General features: G+C 42.5%; 1 protein-coding gene across 6 annotated transcripts in view; it reads left to right on the top strand.

Moving 5' to 3' along the window:
- FHIT (fragile histidine triad diadenosine triphosphatase) overlaps positions 1–20819 on the top strand; it is a 1048086-nt gene that overhangs the window by 47294 nt on the left and 979973 nt on the right. For all 6 annotated transcript variants that reach the window (XM_060271291.1, XM_060271290.1, XM_060271293.1 and 3 more), the window contains exon 2: positions 12555–12602. The gene's annotated coding sequence lies outside the window, so the exon portion shown is untranslated. The remainder of the gene's footprint in view (positions 1–12554; positions 12603–20819) is intronic.

Below are 20819 nucleotides of genomic sequence, written 5' to 3'. Positions count from 1 at the left end.
GAATAAAACTTCTGTGTAAAAGACTTGTTCAGAAATTAAGATCTTCAATAGGCACTGAAAAGGCAGCAGAGACAGTTTCTGTGTGATACAAAAAAGGGGTGGAATTGGAAAAGGGATGTGTCACCATGGGGTCAAATCTTGCATCGTACAGAATGGTCCTCCCAAGGAGATGCTATCTGCAGGAAGCCATCTGGTGCATTCTCTCACTTCCTACACTTGATTATTGCAATTTTCTTCTTGTTACTCTTCCTGTTTCTACTCCTAATTCCCTCCATCTTAGATGCTTCTGCTTGTTTAAAGGTTTCTGCTCGTTGTTCAAGTTGCAGTTTAATAGATTTTCACCCTGCCTTTCAAATAAAAATTACCAGGGGGGCTTACATACATTAAAAATACAATACAATATATGAGCATCATAGCATAGGAAAATTAGATGGCAGGCATCGGTCTTTTGTACCGCGCTGTCGGTGGACTTCCCCTCTCTTCCTTTATTTAATTTCAGTTATCTCCATGGTCTTGCACCTCTATGTAATATATTTATGTTGTTTTTGCTGTGTGCTCCTCCCTATACCCTTTATTCTACAGGCACTAAATTTAAGATTGCCTTCCTCCTGCTCCCACCATATGACTAGAATGCCCTTCAGCTCAACCTACCTCTGTTTTTACATTCAAGTAAAATGTTATAACAGCTTGACCCCCCTCTTTCCTTGTGCGTTGGCATATTTATTTATCATATTTGTCTGATAAAAAAAAATCAAAGACAAGATGGCTTACAAATCAAAATATGAACCGCAAGTGAAATTAAAAGAGCATTCCTAACAAAACAAACAAACCAAACCAAACTAAAAAGCCAGCCACAGAATCAGCACCATAAACATTGCCATAAAATTTGTTAGTTTTCTTACAATTTTGTGCAGCACTTTGCAGCATGTAAGCCTCACTTATGAACAAAATAATACTTCTGGGGGAAGTGGAAAGAGAGGCACCTGCCTGTGTCATCTCAATTGTCTAGTCATTCATCTCCAACCACGCGCGGATTTATTTTGGGACCCAGGTGGCGCTGTGGGTTAAACCACAGAGCCTAGGGCTTGCCGATCAGAAGGTCGGCGGTTCGAATCCCTGTGACGGGGTGAGCTGCCGTTGCTTGGTCCCAGCTCCTGCCAACCTAGCAGTTTGAAAGCACGTCAAAATGCAAGTAGATAAATAGGAACCGCTACAGCGGGAAGGTAAACGGCGTTTCCATGCGCTGCTCTGGTTTGCCAGAAGCGGCTTTGTCATGCTGGCCACATGACCTGGAAGCTATACGCCGGCTCCCTCGGCCAATAATGCGAGATGAGCGCGCAACCCCAGAGTCGGTCATGACTGGACCTAATGGTCAGGGGTCCCTTTACCTTTACCTTAGTGTCCAACCAGACAGTCACTTGCAGGACTTTCACATGACCACTGCAAAACAAATTTTGTTTTCCTAATGTTGACTTTACTTAGATCTTTGCATGCTCAAACTGTCTTCCCTCTTTGTTTGCTCGATCTTGATCATCTACCAGTTTTGCCATGGAAAAGCAGTTCCTGTGGAGGAGGAATCTGGCATATGTGAAGAGGGAAACTCTTATGGCACCCAGTCATTGTTTGCATCCTCCTACCTACGAAACCACCCATGTGTGGATGAGCAAGCCTCTGTTAGCTAAGCTTCATCAGCTCCATCTTTGCCTGTCTAAGAATACACATGGACAAAATAGCCCTGTTACAGGTTCCTAAAAATTACCTAAAGTAAAGGTAAAGTAACCCTGACTGTTAGGTCCAGTCGCGGATGACTCTGGGATTGCGGCGCTCATCTTGCTCTATAGGCCGAGGGAGCCGGCGTTTGTCTGCAGACAGCTTCCGGGTCGTGGCCAGCATGACTAAGCCTCTTCTGGCAAACCAGAGCAGCGCATGGAAACGCCGTTTACCTTCCCGCTGTAGCGGTACCTATTTATCTACTTGCACTAGTGTGCTTTCGAACCGCTAGGTTGGCAGGAGCAGGGAACGAGCAACGGGAGCTCACCCCATTGCGGGGATTCGAACCACCGACCTTCGAATCGGCAAGCCCCAGGCTCTGTGGTTTAGACCACAGCACCACCCACGTCCCACAAAAGTTACCTAACTTGCAATTATTATTTTTTTAACTCGCCTACTTTTTACTCATATGAAGGGGCCTTACTAAAGCAGACTACTAAAAAGATGATGAAGATAGACTAGAAACATGATAGGTTGGTGGCCTGAGGCATGAAATGCTGTCTGCCGCCTCTGATCGTTTGCTTAATTTCTATGCCAAATGTGCAGGACAGGATGTCACATCCAGAAACGCAGTGGGCTGGCCCACTTTGTCACAGATTGCTCCATTCTTCTGCAGTCAAGCTGGGGGAAAAGGGGCTTCCCTTCTTTTTCTAGCCAGGATGGAAGCCAAGCAGGTTGGCAAAAGAGAAGCAAAGTACAGTCGTACCTCAGAAGTCGACATGACATGACTTCTGCGGCTTCGGATGGGCTGCAGGAGCTTCCTGCAGCCCATCGGAAGCCGCACCTTTGTTTCCGAACATTTGGGAAGTCAAACGAACTTCTGGAACGACTACCGAGGTACCACTGTACTCTGGTTCATGTTCGCAAGCCTGCTTGGCTTCCCTCCTGGCTGCAGAGGGAGGGAAGGCCCTTCCTCTGTGGCTAGGATGGAAACTGAGTGGGTTGATAAAGGAGAGTCCTATTGTTCTGGGTCTCCTTTTGGCAGCACTCACACTTGCCTGGAGGGAATTCCATGCTCTTGTATGCCCCCTGTAAACCTCCATTGTGCTTTCAGTTTCATCTGTATGATAGTTTTCCTTTTTTTTAAAAAAAAGAAAAGTCTTGTAGAGGTTACTTTCAGTGAGACACATGCTCCCTTCTAACTCTACAATTCTATGTTTGCATGTATGCATGATTTCTTTTTAAATGGCTTTTTTTGCAGCCTGGAACTATGGCTTAGGTAGAGGTGATGGTGTTAACCTTTTACACCTGTATCATAGCCCTGATGAATATCCCTCCCACCTGAAGGTGCTACTGATGGTAGCAGCTTATCTCATCAAGCAAATAGCTGCCAGATTGGGGTACTGATCTTTCTTGGCATGATGGGTAAGTGTTGCTCCCCACTCCCCAATGCCATGCTGCTCTTCTGGATTGAAGAGCACATACTCAAACCCCCACATGTGAGAAGATCAGTTTAAGATAGTTTGGCTGCAGGCTATCTTGGAGACTTGGAGATTATAAGTACAGTGGGACCTCGACTTACGAATTTAATCGGTTCCGAATGCACACTCGCAGGTCGAAAACTTCCTAAGTCGAGTTTCCCATAGGAAACGCGGTTTCCCATTGGAATGCATTGGAAATGGAAAAATTCGTAAGTCGAGGAAACCGCATCTAAAAATCCGTAAGTCGAGGAAACCGCATCTAGCCGCAAAGGGGTTTTCCATTCGGATGTCGGGAAAATCGTAAGAGCGCGGCCACTTTTTCCGCTCGTAACTCGAAAACGTCAGATGTCGAATAGATCGTAAGTCGAGGTCCCACTGTATTTTAAATAAATTTCCCATTGGAGCCATGTTTTTCTTCTTCTCTCTCTTTTTCTTGTAGATGAGAACTGCATCTTCTGTTTTTGAAAAGAGAAATTCCAGATATGTGACCACATTGAGGATGCCCAGCAGCAAATGTATGCTGCATCAATTTGACAATGTGCTTTTGGACTTGTAGAGAAATAGCTCAAAACATGTTTGTCAGGGCATGCCAACAGGTCGCAGATATATTGTGTATTGTATATCTGCGACACACGTCACAGATATATCGTGTATTTAATATATAAGCATGCCGAGCAATGGAAGAAGGCTTATAGCACTTTCCAAATGTATATCACGCATTCTTCTGAGTGAAAATTCCAGTGTGTATTTTTGGATAGGGAGAATTGTTGAAAACAAAGCAATAGGTGACTGAATCTGTTCTGTATTCTGCACCTCTAAGGGCGGCTAGGGAAGAGTTATCCTCTTAAGTGTTCGCGGCTGAAGGTTATAATGTAGACCTATGGTGTAGTATTTAATAAATTGTACTGATCAGCTGTTTACATCAAATTACCCTTGCTGTGAACAGATGCATAGTACGAATGTTGTATTCGGTACAAGAGTTTGCTTCTATCAAAACATAATGGAAACAAAACCTGTGAGATTAACTGGCACAGTTGGAGCAAATGTGTTTTTCCAAGTAAATCTTATCGGCATTACTTGCCTGTTTATTTTACAGAGTATGTTTCAGATATCCTTACATTGCATTTGTGCATTGTTAGAAAATAATAATAATAATTCTGAGATGGGAGATTTGCTTGTTTGAAATGGCTTTTCTTGGAAATCTCTCCTATTGTTGCAAGAGTTTGTCGGTGGTGAAAGATACAAATTTCTAATTGGGGGGAAGAAGGTTTGGATTTTATTGACGATAATGTTTATCTTTATTTGCCAGGAGAATGTGGAAGGTTTAATTGCCCAGTGCAGCTGGGGGGGTGGCGGTGGAAAAGAACTCCAATAGCAGATGCAAGGAAGATGCCCGACGTCACGACCCACTAGGGAACTGTTTGGAGTGAAAAGCACTTGATATCGCTGGAGAAAACCTATGGAATCTGCCACTCATGTTGGCATTACCACTCTTGCAATCCTTGGGCTCACGGGAGGATTCTTCTAACACTTGTCACAGTTTGATTTTGAACCTAGATATGAAGCTAATAGTTTCTAACGGTTTTTCAAGTGCCACTGAATCAAATTACCGAAGTAGAAAGGAACGGTTGACATTCTGCTTTAAAGTGACCGTAAGTTTGACCCAGTTCTACTGCAGTGGTGTCATCACAATTGTATCTCATTGCTGTAGGTTCTCGGATGCTGACAGGCGGAACAAGTTGCTTTAGCTCGCAGTGCTCAGCTGTCATACAGAACAGCTTGCAGATCCTTACGTGAATGAAATGTGCAGGGAGTTCCTTCCTTCCTCTCTCTCTCTTTCTTTCTCTCTCTCTCTCTCTCTCTCTCCTCGGTGCTCACTTTCTATGCTACCAGTGAAACTATATGTGCGTGGAAGGAAAAATAGGGAGGAGGAGGAGGAGGAGGAAGAAGAAGAAGAAGAAGAAATGCATTTGAGAAATTTTGTTTTGGCTTCAGTAAGCTCTACATTTTGCGAGGTTTAATAAAGAAGGCTCAGAGCTACCCAGGAAGCCCATTTGGGGAGAAGGACCTTGATTATTTTTATACTGCCTGAGCAGACAGATGAGATGCTGTCACCTTTTGTCTTGCTCTTGTTAGTGTCTCACACAGTTGAACAGAGGCCAAGGATGCTTACTTCTCATATTTATTGAATGATTGCCACATACTTGAAACGAGGACAGCAGAGATTCCCACACACCATGGCACTAACTCAGGAATATATAGGAACAAAATAACTAGGCAATTTTATATATCTATATCTATAACTATATAAAATAATTGATTTTTTAAACTATAAACATACTACATAAAACAGTACAAATCCAAATATTGAGATTACTCTGAATCTCCTTTTCAACCGCTTATCAGTACTTCTCCAATTTTTCATCTTCCTAAGTTATCTATACGTTCCGTTACATTACAGGTGTATTTAAAGTAGGCGTTTTTTTTTAAAGTGGCAGGATCAAATGCCAATTATGGAATGAAGCAAAATTAGAACCCGTTGTTCCAAAATTTGAATTCATCCAGTTTGCATGATTTGGAAGCATTACTGATTTTTTTAAAAAAAAAGAATATATATTTTTAAGGAACAGCTATGAAAGCTCAGTGAAGAAATAAAAAAAGAACAACTTATGTAGTAATATTTAAAAAACAAAACAACCCAAGCAAAATCAAACCACAAAGTGATGGATAAAATCCAGAGAGGTTAGGGGCACAGTGCTGGCTCGTCTTTGTAGCAGCGCAGGTTGTATTCTGCTAGAGGCTGAGCTGGCATACATGCCCTGTGCGGTTCTTTCTACAAATTAAAAAGAATAAGAAAAATCCTTCCAGTAGCACCTTAGAGACCAACTAAGCTTGTCATTGGTATGAGCTTTCGTGTGCATGCATACTCATACCAATGACAAACTTAGTTGGTCTCTAAGGTGCTATTGGAATAATTTTTGTTTTGTTTTGTTTCGACTATGGCAGACCAACACGGCTATCTACCTATAACTATCTACAATCTCTTAGCCAATCTACACAGTAGGAGAGAATCCAAGAGGCTGAGGCAGAATAAATGCCAAGGGGAGAAGGCAGACGGAGAAAAGGGATGGGGAACAGAAGGTGGTGTACAACTTAAGTTTCAGGCCATCATTTCCCACAGGCCTACTCTGAGTAAAAACTTGGATGAGTGCCACCTACAGACTGTAGAAACATTTTGTTTCCTATGATTTATCTTGAACTGCAAATTCCAGTAGCACTTACAGGTGCGAAGGCTGAGATTCTTGATACCGTAACTAGAGCCCTTGAAGTGCACCGACTTGGATTGCAAAGACCAATCTATGTTTATCCATTGTAGGCTAGGTCCTGATAATGGCAAACACAGTTGTTAGGGATCTCCTAAGAACCCTCAGCACCCTTAGCAAACTGCAGTTGCAGTTCCCAGGATTTTTTTTTTAAGTGGTATGATAACGTTGTAAATGTATAGTGTTCCTCTGTCCTCCTCCTCTTCTTCCAGCTGCTCTGTTCTTTCCCTTTCCACTCAGTTTCCTCCCTCTGCTAGTTTTCCATATTTCATGCTACTGAATTATGAAGTTGTCCCTCCCCACACTTTAGGTTTCTTTTTTCTTTGGTTTTGTTCTTGTGCATTTCTTAAAGGGGCATAGATTATGAAATGGTACCAAGGTCAAATTCTGCTGAGCAAGCACGATGGAACGAGATTGCAGGTGGATGGGTAAAAAGCAAGATCATTGAGGCCCAGACTGGAAGCATTGCAGGTGCATTGTACTGTAAGTTACATGGAAGCGCTATGATCCTGCTATCCTTAAGAAGCCAATTGTCTTTTGTAAGCTCCTTTGGCTTGGGAAGGTTTGTACGCTGAAAGCTCAAGTGCTTTAAAGGAATATAATAAAAAATGGGCAATCGTTTTTAAAGCAGGAAGAAATGTACACAACAATAACTTCGTAAGAAAGCACAGGAAATGCTTAGAGGTACTTTGAAAATTAAATTTATGTAAACACAATTAAGAGTTGTGCCTTCACAGAGGAGGCGGTGCTTTACCTTCCGCTGACAATTCTGGCTGCAGTGTGCGCAGGTTCATTTCTAGCCGTGGTGTGTATGTGTGTTTTAAGAAAAAGGGGGACTCTAGTAGTCATTCAAGTCATGACTTTGTTGGAGTATGAGAAGCCTTTAAAATCACTTAGTAGAATAAAACTCCCAAGTACTGTAACTGTCAGGTTGCTTTATCTAATTTATGGAATGGAGGCAAAGGAATAAACAATAACACTCCATTTAGAGTTATTAGATTAGCCATTATAGAAACCACAGAAAGTACATAAGCCTTTACTTTATGTTCACTTGAATTTGGCTATTAAGCTTTGATGGAACTTTCATTTAACCAAATGCCTTTGTTTACAACAATAAACTGGTTAACTCTGATTTCCCTCCCAAATTAAATATGGCAACGTCAATATTTGCCTACCTCATTGGCCCTTAAGTTTGTGGAATCAGTTCAATTAGGGGGTCTGATTCTGCAGAGATTTATGCCTGCATTCTTCACCACCGCGAGCCACTAAGGAGGCTTCTCGCCCATGAGAACTGCACAATAGGTGCCAGCCAAATCTCGATTGGCATCTTTGCTTCTTGTACTATCTAGCTCAGAGGTGGGGAACCTGGTGTTCCCAAGGTGCAGTTGGACTCCCAAGTCCCCATTAGCCCCAGTGACCATGGCCAAATGTCAAAGGTGACAAGAGCTGCTGGAAGCTCCCCATCCCTGATCTTGTACAAGGCACTCCAGGCAGTTCATCATTTAATATACAGTGGTACCTCTACTTACGAATAACTCTACTTACGAATGGAGCTCCGTCCGCCATCTTGGATGTGGTTTAGATAGGATTTTTTCTACTTACGAATTTTTAGATAGGGTTGCTTCAACTTACGAATTTTTTCTCCCAATGCATTCCTATGGGATTCGACTTACAAAGGTGTGTTTGGAACACATTAAATTCGTAAGTAGAGGTACCACTGTAGTGATACAGACAGGGCAACAGACAATACAAATGAAAAAGGGGGTGATAAGGAAAGAGAAGAATAAGCACATTGATGTACCTGTTCTTAATTATTTGTTAGAGAGTTTTGGGAGGGAATGAACTAAATGGCAGCTACCCCAAGCTGAGCCATTTAAATGCCACTTTCAAACTTAATCCGTTCCGGAAGTCCGTTCCAAAACCAAAGTGTTCCAAAACCAAGGTGCACTTTCCCATAGGAAGTAATGCAAAATGGATTAATCCGTTCCAGACTTTTAAAAACAACCCCTAAAACAGTAATCTAACATGCATTTTACTATCTAATGAGACCATAAAATGAAAGCAATAAACAATGTACTGCAGTTACACAGTCAATCAATCAGTAGCTGAACTGGGTTCCACAGAGCCACAACAACAAAAACAAAAAACAAAAAAGAGCCGCAAAAACAAAAACACAAACACAAAATAAATAGCAAAAACAGACAGACCTCAGCGTTACACTCAAAATGGAAGGGTGGCACTCAAAATGGAGCACGGTCGGGTTTCAAAAAAAGTTCACAAACTGGAAGACTTACTTTCGGGTTTGCAGTGTTCCAAGTTGTTTGAGTACCAAGGCGTTTGAGAGCCAAGGTACTGCTGTAAATGGAATGGTGTGGAAATAATAAATCCAGCATGGGGCTGCGGTTGCGGCACCAACAATGACGGTATTCACACCATACATTTTAGGCCAGGCATAGGCAAACTTGGCCCTCCACTGGTCCTGTTAGCTAGGGATGATGGGAGTTGTAATGTTGTTGTACCCTAAATTAAAACAGAAACAACTTCTTGTCTTTGAAAATGAAGTTACAGCTTGATACTCAGTGAGAGGAACTGAGACCAAGCTGGTTTCAGACAACTGCAAGTGCTCTCACTACTATGAAAGGGTCTGGTGCTTGGCTTTGACTGGTAAACTTGCACAATGCTGTAGTATAGAGGGATTCGTGGAGAAACAAAAGAAGATACTGATTGGTTTATGTTTATTTGCATGAGGTTGGATGGCCAACTCTCACAGATGATTTAGTTGAGATTCCCACATCCCGGGGGTGGACTGGACTAGATGACACCTCAGGGACCCTTCCAATTCTTCTATGATTCTTTTTCTTTTATTAACTGTCGCCTGGAGGAACCTAGGCCCCCTGTAACTCAAACATGTTTTTGGCTTGGTAATTTAATTTAACACGCTTCTATTATTTTCTGCCTTATACACGTCATGACTGTGTTTTGCATGACTGTATCTGGTGACCAAAACCCGTTATTTGTTGTTTGCATTGTTTCACGTTATTCTGAATAAATAATATGATAATATGATAAAAAAGGGAAGAAAATGAAGTTAAATTACTTTAACCCAGACTTGGCTGAGATGCTCTGGCTGCTTAATATTCAGAGTAAATCTGTTTTTATCTAGCTGCATTCATCTTTGAATCTGAAGGGCTTTCTGCATGCTTCCATAATCAAATAGAACAATAAGTCTGTGTGAAGGAGAGTGAATACGCTACAGAATACAGGTAAATGCTCGTAGATATTTTGATTTGAGACTCGGCCAGCACATCAGAGGATGCTCCAGTGAAAGGCATTCAAATTTTTATCTTAACGGGAACCAGATGAGACACGGCTCAAATTGAATATGCCACCCCTACTAAACTTGTATACAGCACTGCCACCAGCTGTCTTCAAAACACACATTAATTCCGCATTGCTCTGGAGCCCGCAAATAGGGCTGTAGCAGAGTTATTTGTTATGAGAACTTGCTGGTGTGCAAACTCTACAGTACTCCAGAGTTCAAATCTTTTTTGCGTGTATATTGAAGATCCAGAGTTTAGCACAGAGTTTAGGGGCATATTTTGAGTGCTTAACGCTCCTGCAGGTCATGGGCCTAAGGCTGTGCCTGAGGATTTTCAGTGTTCTTCGTACTATCTCTTGGCTTTAGAAAAATGGTTGGAATATATGCCCCAAATGAGAAAAAAGCAGGCCCCCCCCCAAAAAAGCTGGAAACAGAATTTACTTGAATATGCAGACCCAAAGATTATGTTAATGGGAGACTTAAATGGAGTGCCGTCATTAGAAAAGGATAGATCAGCTAGGAAAAAGGATACAAAAGAAGGCAGATTACCAAAAACTTGTTTTGACTTGGACCAAACTCTAAATCTGATTGATATCTGGAGAGCAAAGCATTTGTTTGATAAACAATTCACTTTCTATTCTCATGTTCATGACAGCAGTTCAAGGATAGATGCCGTATGGATTTCCAAAGAGTTGGAGCCCAAAGTAAAAAAGAAAGAAATTAATTAATCCCAGAACATTTGTCAGATCATAATTCCATGATAATGGAGATTCAAAAAGGAAGCCAAACTACATTTAGATGGAGATTGAACGAAGATTTATTGGAAGATAAAAACTTTAGGGAAAAAGTGAAGAAGGCCTTGGGGGATTATTTTGAAATAAACCTCCAGGGTCAGACTAAATTACAAATGGTCTGGGGTGCAAGTAAGGCGGTGATGAGGGGACTGTTTATACAACAAAATTCGATTAAAAGGAAATTGAAGGAAAAAAGAAATCTTAGATGAAATTACAGAAAAGGAGAAGGAACTGTAAAAAAAGAGGCCAAAAAAAAAAGGCTTTGGGAAACCAGGTGCAGATGATGTTGACCACTGGACTGCTATCATGGAATTAGGCATTTCAATGCTGGTTCTAAATGAGTTTTATTGCATTTTAACTATTGTTTCTAACTAGTTTGGTTTTATTACTTTGAGAGAGAGGTGGTATATAAGCAGTAAATGAAAATGAATGAATGAATGAATGAATAAATAAATAACCGTGGCTTCTGATGTAACAGCAAAACACAGCTGGCCCAAATTGCTGTTTGCAAACCGGCTTCAAATCCAGGTTTGCCAACCGCTCAAAAACAAACCATGGCTTGTGAAGCCAGCAGGTTCGGGCATGCAAACCATTTTATAGTCCGAAAGCTCATACCAAAATAAAAACTTAGTTGGTCTTTAAGGTGCTACTGGAGGAATTTTTTCATTTTATAGTCCAACACCTGAATAAAGGCAGATGCGATTAAGTAATTGTTTGCTTGCTCTTCCGGCCTTCAGACGTTCAGATGCATAAGTAATTCACGGCTACTGTACAGACTGCTAAGAATGTTGCTCCCTTGTGCCTGTCGCTCATACTTGGAGCGGTGAAATCAGTTAAGTCCTTTGATTTCTGTGGGTCTACCCAGAGTACTATAACCCAGCCACTTTACAGCTCCCACTTCTGTTACTTTAGAGCGGTGGCTTCATTTTGCAAAGCTAAACGGCTGATTATGATGCAATGGTAAGAGTGAGAGAGGATTTGAGGCTCCAAAGTTATGATTATAATATACACTGTCCTTTATAGAGAAGCTTAAGCAAAAAAGGAACCTGTCTCTGCCTTGAGATGGGAAGAAGGAGAGGCAGGAGTAACACTCCACCTTTGGCTGTTCCTTGAAAAGTTGGATCTGGCCATGGTGACACATGCTGTGGTTAACATCTGGCAGTGAAGCTGTACATGGGCAGCGGCTGTGCATGTCCTATATGTTGTCGTTTAGTCGTGTCCGACTCTTCGTGACCCCATGGACCATAGCACGCCAGGCACTCCTGTCTTCCACTGCCTCCCGCAGTTTGGTCAAACTCATGTTCGTAGCTTCAAGAACACTGTCCAACCATCTCATCCTCTGTCATCCCCTTCTCCTTGTGCCCTCCATCTTTCCCAACATCAGGGTCTTTTCCAGGGTGTCTTCTCTTCTCATGAGGTGGCCAAAGTATTGACGCCTCAGCTTCACGATCTGTCCTTCCAGGGAGCACTCGGGGCTGATTTCCTTAAGAATGGATAGGTTTGATCTTCTTGCAGTCCATGGGACTCTCAAGAGTCTTCTCCAGCACCATAATTCAAAACATATGTCCTATATACATATGTAGAATATTGGCACAAATCTATATAGGCATGGGCTTTTTCTTCAAACTTCCACCTGCCTATGTCTCATCTTCAGTATTGTCTGTCACTCTGATGATGGGATGAAAGAGTTGGAAAGTGGCAGTGAACGTTTCAAGTTCCCTTGTTTAGAGCTGAGTGTATAGCTTATAGGCTTTGGGTTTTATTTCCCCCCCAAAAGCACCAGTAGAAAGACTGAGCTCTGTTTCCCCGAAAACTCCTTCAGCTTGGACTTAGGTTAAAACGTGGCTACTAATTTATAGAGCAAATGTTCCCATTTAATTGGCAGGCAGCTCAATGCTTCCTCTTTTCCTCTCTTATCCTTTTGCAGCCTTGAAACATAGCAAAGAAGTGAAATCCATTGAGAATACTTTCGAAGGTAAGTGTGTTTATTACATTGCATTAGCAAACATTGCCGTGCCGCATTGATTTTTCTTTTATTTGGGGGTTTAAGTACTCGGATTAATGACAGAGCAGACAGGACAACTTCTTTTACCCCAAAGGCTGTCCCCTCTTTGCACAAAACACCATGCCGCAGTTAGAGGGAAAAGCATAACAAAAGGTGCTGATGTGCTGAGGATGGCCAAATTTCGGGTTGTTAGCTGACATGCGCTTTGTTCTCGGTGGCTGAGATATTACTGTGTAGCCGCGTGCGTGCTAAGATTAATGCTACAGAATAGAGAACAAAAGGGCCTGCGCGAACTGGTATTGCTCTTGGTCAATAGTGGAATAAAGCTAGCTGGCAAAATAATGCATTTAAAGTGGGCTGCTGAGTGGCGTTTTAATCTGATTGTGTTTAATTTATTGTGATAGGCAATATCGGATAGCGAACAGCTCTGCAGAAAGGAGGGGTGGGGAGATTATTGCTTGCAAAGTCCTCCTGGCTTTGTAGCTGGTCATTAAGTACATAAAACTGATTTGTGGATGGATGCTGGAGTAGAAGCTCCTTCCCCTTCTCTTATACCACACCAAGTGGCCTTGTTCGCACGCCATGATAACCCGTGGTTAATGGCTTAATTAGAGCAAGCCAATTTCACCTACTTCATGCCTCCCTACCAGTGAGTGGGAGCAGCAATCCATAATACTTGGCTCATGTTTGAACCATGGCTTTGTTTCACCCTAGACAATCCACGATCTAAAAGCCAAGGCTTGGTCTTGTGCAGCTGCCTGTTACGTTGCCTGGAGCAAGCATTTGCATTTTAGTTTTTTGACTGTAATTTTATTATCTTTGCATCGGAATAAACCAAACCACTCGTTCAAGTTAACCTGTGCGCGCTGAATCAGGGAGATTCTTAGAGTTACCAACAGCTCAACAGCCCACTCATTTACAAGCATGAGGAGTAACTTTCGTTGGAGATGAGCTAAGGGTGGGCTGTCCTGCTGCTATACGTCTCTGCTCAGGAACACATTGCTGGGTGTATTTTCTAAAATGGGAAGGAGTAAGCCACCAAAGGACAAATAAACAAATACTGGAGAACGGGGCCAGCCGAAGATGCTTTGTTGCCTGAGGCAGTGCAGCAAATGGCAGCCCCTTCCCAATCAACGGGCGTAGTTCCAAAGGCTAGACAAGTTACTTTGGCATCTGAGGCAAACCTCCACCCGAAAAAAAAATATCCCAACCACCCACATAGACTTCTCCTCTTCTCTGATAGAATGTATTCAAGTATTTTAAAGCAACTAACAGTTTGCTTCCCATCCATGACATCAAGAATTAGTTACTTGAGGCAGTCCCCTCACTTTGTCTAACAATAGGGCCGGCCCTGTCAGAAATGCAGCACGAAGTTGTATCTTTTGGGAAATTGGGGAAATGCAAAGCTATCAGAGTCCTTAAAACTGTTATGTAACGTGCAAGGCACCTCCTCTTCATGGCAAAGGTCCTAAGAGTGGTCTAAAATATCCTGTAATTTCGTATTCAGGTTGAGCAACAGTTCTTTGTTTCTGTGCTGAGCTTATTTCTTTTTGGTCTCCAAAGAGGTAAATGTTGGAATTGGGAACTGAGATAATTAAAGCAGCCTAAAACATAAATTGCAGATTTAGAAACTGAAGATTGTTACATTATGCAGTGATATGTGAGTTATTAGTCTTGGAATGCCATCAATTGTAAACTAGTGTGATCAACGACTGAAAACATTGGTTAAACAACAGATTTATGTAATAGACAGGAAGCAAATCCATGCTATGGTTTGTTCTGTGAGCAGTATTTAATTTTTTTTCCTAAGCATATTTGCATTTTATGGTTCACTAAATTGATTTTTAAAAACATTTTATATGTAGAGTCAGACTGTTCTATAGGCGGAAGGGAAAAAAGAACAGGTTGTAGTATGTTGGAAATGTTTCTACAAAGGAAACCTTTGTACAGCAACAGCTGCTTATGTGCTTGGGCCCAATCCGGAGAGATGTGCAACTAGCTCTGAACAGCCAACATGTCTTAGGACTTCTCCGTGTGTCTCAACACATGGCAATTAAAGAAGTGTCATCTTAGCACGTCTGCCCAAAGATGGAAAGCTGGAAAACTCTTGCCAATCTATTAATTGATCGCCAATTACATTTCCCAGACATGTTTAATAATACAATAATAGTAATGCAGCAAAGTGAGACTGATTGATCGAATAACAAGGCTGCAAATAGAGATGAAGGACACCAGAGTTAATCTCAGATCCTCGAGCACTTATTGATGGGGCAAAATATGCGAGCAAGTGAAACGGTATTTGGACACAGTTTGTGGAGTGTAGTCGGAACACATGAGTCCGTCAGCTTTGAAAATGGAATTTGAATTTCTTCCTTTCTGTTTATTTTATTAAAACATTTCTATATGTTCCTTCCCAGCTAAATATGAGACACTTAAGGTGGCACACAGCAGATCAAAATAGCCAAAGATATAAAAATATACGAAGAAAGCACAGTAAGGGAGCAACCCATTTCACAAGAAGCTGGCATGAAGCAAGCTGGTGTAAGTTAATGGGGAGTAAAGTCATACCAGATGTTTCAGTGGTGAGGCTGCTGCTGCTTTGCCTAAGACTGGCAGAGAAAAAAACAAGCCTTTAAAATAGTGTTCCGGACCAGAGGCCAGGTCACATGACTGAGCAGAATGGGCTTTGGATTCAGCCTAACTCCCCTCCTCTTCTCATCCCCACCGTGGTGCTGCAATGCCCCTTTGGGGGAGCATTTACACTGGACTAGCTTCAATCAGCTTCAGCTCAGCTGGCGGAGCCCCGGGATGAGCAAGTTACTCTGGAATTTCTTTTTTTAAAAAATAATTTTTATTAATTTTTAGAAAAAGAAAACACATACAAAGTATACAACATAAACTCTGTCCCTTCATTTTTCCCTCCACCCACAAGCCCACCTCTGCCACCAGTGAGACCCATGGGTATTGGGGAACAAAGGGGTCCATTTTAAGCTGGGTTTGACCTCCCCCCTCCTTCCTCCCCCCTCATCCCCCCCCTGCCACTGAGAGGACAAAGGCGGAGGATCTCTGGGGATTGGCTTATCCCCCAGCTATTTCTTCACTGTACTGAAAAAAAGAAAAACAAGGAAAAAAAGGGGGGGGAAAGCAAAAATATAAAAAGGGGAAAAAAAGGAAAGAAGAAAAAAAAAGAAAAAGGAAAAATATTAATGGCTTCCACGACTCTCCTCCTCCTGGATTTCCCAACCTCTTTACATAGTTATGGCGGGGTTTCTAATCCAATTCAGAATCTTATTCTTATAATATTAACACAATCCTCCTCCTTCTTCATGTTGTCCCCCTCTGAGCCCCCCCCCCTGCCACTGGGATAACCCGAGGAGTCCAGCAGTCAAAAGGTTCCATTTTTGTGTCTGGGTTTCCCTCCACCCTTCCCTCTCCCCTCAAGGCACCCCCTGCCACTGGGTACCAAGAGTAAGAAGGGGGAGACAGGCAGTTTTCCACCCAAACACCTCCTGATCACCAAAATTATTCAAAAACAAACTCTAAGCATATTTCCTCAGCCATTCTTTTTACTCCCTCCAGAAAGCTCTTAACCTTAAACTATAAAAATCTCTCCTCCCCCCCCCCCAATGTCCCTCCTCCCAATTGGATCAGCATATCCTTTAACAGGCCAAGATTCCGACACCGTTGTTCATAAACCAAAAAAAGTACCTTAAACTAAATTTTTTACCCCACACCAATTCTTTCCCACATCCACTTCCAGACCTCTGCTCCTCCCTCTTTCTGCCTTTCCCTCCCTTCACTAACACCATTCAACATTTCAGTCTCTCCAGGATTTTCACTTCCATCAGTCTTCTCTTCACTTTGCTTCTCCTTGTCGGCCTCATCTCTTTGTTCTGATCTTTGTTTTTCATCATCCAACACATATTTTTTATGGTCTGAATCAGTCTCCAAATTGTCCTCAAATTGTTGCTCCTCACACACAATCTCATAATCAAAATTGTCCTCTAAATCTTGCTCGTGCACCTCATTCTCCTTTTCTGTTGGATTGAAGCATTGCCTTTCCTTGTAGATATCTTCCCATGTTTGTAGATAGCCCAGCACAGCCTCCTGGAAAGCTCGAGAGAATTTTGTTTTCATAGTTCACTTGACCACAGGCAGACCAGAGATAAGGGCAGAAGGGTACTGGAAAATTCCTCTCTACCACATTGTCGGCTCCATCTTGGCTGTTCTTATCCTTTGTCTTTAACCTCATCAGATTTCAAATTTACAGTCCACTTAAATCCTTTTAAAACCTTTTGAATCAATTTTTCCAATTCACAGGAATAAAATCGTCTTTCTTAGTCCTTTAACAATTTGACAGCTTTTGACAGCTGTCAAAGCGTCCTCCCCCTTGTTGCTGCTGAACCTCAAGGGGCAACTACACCGGGGGCTGGGGAGGTTTGGAAAAGTCTTTCTTTCTCTCGGGTCCGCGATCTTGAAAGAAGTTTTCCCTTTTCGGCTTGGGAATATTTAATGCGCCTCCCGATTGTCCATTTGGAAGAGATCGGCTTCCGTTACTTTAGAATCTCTTCCTATCTTCAAATTTAAATTTTTTTTAAGAAGTCTTTTATTTCCTTGGAAGAATTCGCCGCTTGCAGGCTGAGGACTCGGAGCTTCACTTCAAGGAGGTAAGATGAAACCCAAAAATGGCTCCCGCGACTCCACTCCGCTGGCTCTCGATTGCTCTACTGAGCTCTCGGGCAGCAGAGGATTCGCATCCGGAGCAAACAGCTGGGCACTATGTCACCAGGACTCTCTACCCAGTGTTTTTTCGGGGAGTCCGCTCGCTCTGCGGACTTCCCCCGCCTCCACGAAGCCAGGGACTTCGGAGCACGAAGTCCCTGCGTCCAACTTCACCAGCGCGACGAATCGGAAGCCACTCTGGAATTTCTTCAACTGAGCTGGGATTGAGGATTTAGCAGAGCCAGGAACCAGCTGGCTGAGCTAGAGGCCCGCTGGCATCCTAAACTGCTCATCCCGGCAAATCTTGCCATGGGACTGCCGCCTTAATCTGGTACACCCTACGTGGGCTTGAATTAGCAACCCCATGATACCTGTTTAACCTGTAACTTGTATATAAATAGAGCATTGCAAATATTATATCTGGTTCCCTGTTGTTGTTATCCCCCACCCACTGCTTGTGAAGGATCGGAAAACTATCTCTTCTTAAAGTTGCACTTCATCCTAAGTACATTTCCTTTGAATGATTCATAGTATTCCCCCCCTCCGACTTTTGTTGTTGTTTTAATGTCTTGTTTTTCCAGAATCCTTTGATAGTGATCTATCACCAGTATATAGTTATGTGTTGATTAGTTAAGAGAGAGAGGGGTAGGGGGAGAAATCTTTAGAAACTGATGATCTTTTGCATTGGAATTGCATTTAGACAAATAATAGCTTGTCACTCGCATCTCCTGGCTTGTGCCTGAGTGAGTAGCTGCACTTTGGCTCATTATCTCCAAATTAGATTGCCTTGTAACCATTTTCTGAGTGCCTTCCCCCCTCCCCTTACTCTTTTCTGCTCCTTGTATCCAGAAAGCAATTGCTATTAGTATTGCAGTTGCTAAACCTGGAACTGTGGCAGAAAGAGAGGCTGCGATTCAGAGGGTCCCTTATGTGGGTAGCACATCTGTTTGTGTCCCCTTGTTGCTGCCTCCTGTACCATATTCCCAACATTGTTTGGGAGCGTCAACTTGGGTGGGTGATGATGAGGGGCACAAGAGACTCAGTGGGGAGGGAAGAAACAGACAATCCCCATTGTGGCAGCGGAGTTTTTTCTCTGGATTCAGCCTGGTTAATAAACCCAGCCTTTTCCCCTCATGGTGTTTTGGACTACAATTCAAACATCAGGAGGACACCGGGTTGGCGAAAACATTCAGAACAAGTCTTCTGCCAGTTCCCAAATTGTGAAACAAAAACATACATATCTCGTGCTGCTTCTGGATAATATTCAGACTTGGGCAATCCTTTCAGAAGAAGGGAATTTCATAGTTGCAGGGTGCGACGGACCTCCCCTCTGACTCTCAAATTCCCCCTGTTGTCTTTTATTTCTCTGTAGTGAAGATTGGGACTCTCTTATACTCCCTTCTACACCAGACTGTTGAGGTCCGCCTAAAATAGGAATCTCCCCTTTCTCTAGGGGTCTTCCAACAACAAGGGTACTCCTATCCAGCTAACGTTGTAAGCCAAAAAATGGCTTATCTTCTGAGTTAGCCAATAAAACTCAGAGACAAGAGGAGTTAGGAGTCCATTATGTTTATTGCAAAGCAATAAGGTTACAGTCGAATCTTTTCGCAAAACTGCAACCCCGCCCAAAGGTCAGGCAGGAATTCATAACATTTCAGACAAAGGATTTTGATTTAACCAGTCACATAAAGCATTACATCATTTAATATTTTAATATTCATCATTATCTCATTTCATATTTAATATGTATGTCATTATCTAATCTAATACGCATGCGCAATAAGCATTGCTAACTAAACTTTCTTACCATGATCTGTTACATTGTGAGATAATATGCGTGTTGGGAACCTGTGTTACATGTACTATGTGACAATTTGTGTTCTAGTTTATGAATTATATCTTTGTGATTTGCGTGTTAGCTGACCTTCTGTTCTGGTAAAAGAATAGCATCTTGCTAGATCATCAGTTTCTTAAAGCAACAAGTTCCCATAATTCACTATTATAAGCATATTCTAGGATTTATAGGGATTTACATTATCACCTTTATTGGGGCCCTTTGGGCCCCTGCTACAACGTGGCCAGTTTCAGGCTGGGCTCTGGGTTACTATGAATAAAGCTCCTTTTTGCCTCAAGTCCAGGGCTTCCTTTGCCTAGGGTCCCTCCCTGTTACGGTTACCTCAGCACACAGGGCAACAATGCAGCACTCCTGAGCTTTTCCGTCCCTTCACCCCTCTCTTGGCTGACTCCAGGACCTGACTTATCACCTTGTAAGTCTCAGTGTCCCTTTCTTCAAGTTCACCACCTTTTGAGTCCGCCCCACCTTGCTGGATCAAGAACTAGGCTTTATTTTTATTATAACATAACTGTTTCAGTATTTCATTTGTTTACAGTATGCTTTCTTCATTCAGATGTATAACTGTAATTCCTACTTGTTCTCTCCTAACCACCACTATCCTGGCCCCACACCCTCTGCTTCCAGTCACCACTCTCCTCCTGACCAACGGCTGCTCCCTCCTTTTAAAGAGCGGACTGTCCCGCCTCTCTGCAGCCAACTGTCACTCTAACGGAGTGAGTGTAACTTAACTCTTAACACCCTGGAGATATTCCCCAAACCCTTAAACTAAGACCAGTTCGTCACACAGGGCACCTACCAGGAACACCCCTATGAAGAAGTGTGCATGCACACGAAAGCTCATACCAATGACAAACTTAGTTGGTCTCTAAGGTGCTGTTGGAAGGAGTTTTTTATTTTGTTTCGACTACGTCAGACCAACAGGCTACCTACTTGTAACCCCTATGTAGTGTTACTAAGAGTACACTCCCGATTAGGTTTAGGGAAGAAAGTCGTCCCTCAACTATGCTTCTTTTTTTGAGCTGAGAGATCCATGCTGCATGGCAAACTGCTTTGTAAACCTGAGAGCAAAAGCAATTTATGAGAATACATTGAGGTCAGGTGCTTTAAGGAGGCAAAGGCAATAATCAGGATTCCAGTGGGCTGGTACAGCGTCAGTAGCTCTAGGGATCCTGTTTTTTGCTTGATTTTTGATCACGCTTGTATTCATAAAAGGCATGTGGTTGGCAGTCTGTAAATGCAGTAATCACAGGACTTAATGATTTCACACAAGATAACTGTTTGTTGAATAATTTTTGCTTGCTTTCAGCAAGCCACAAGTTGCATCTCCGCCTCAGTTTTGTTAAGGTCAGCTCAGGTCTGCTTTGCTTTCCCTGTTAAAATCCAAGGCAAGCGTGCCAAATTGCTTTGCCCCAGCTTAACCCTCACTCCATAAGAATCTTTTAAAATGCTACAAAAGGCAAGCTTATGTACACATCTACACACACACAAATGTGGGCGGTTGGGGGAGGGCGTGGCAGCGGCAGAACCATACTTAATCTTTTATTTGTATTCAGAAATCAAACTATATTACAACCAGTTTGCTATGTTTAGAGACTTGAGCAATAAATGTA

Source organism: Zootoca vivipara, chromosome 2 (assembly GCF_963506605.1).
Source record: "Zootoca vivipara chromosome 2, rZooViv1.1, whole genome shotgun sequence".
Taxonomy (NCBI): domain Eukaryota; kingdom Metazoa; phylum Chordata; class Lepidosauria; order Squamata; family Lacertidae; genus Zootoca; species Zootoca vivipara.
The sequence above is the reverse complement of the archived record's forward strand: the minus strand, read 5'-3'. Positions and strand labels throughout refer to the sequence as shown.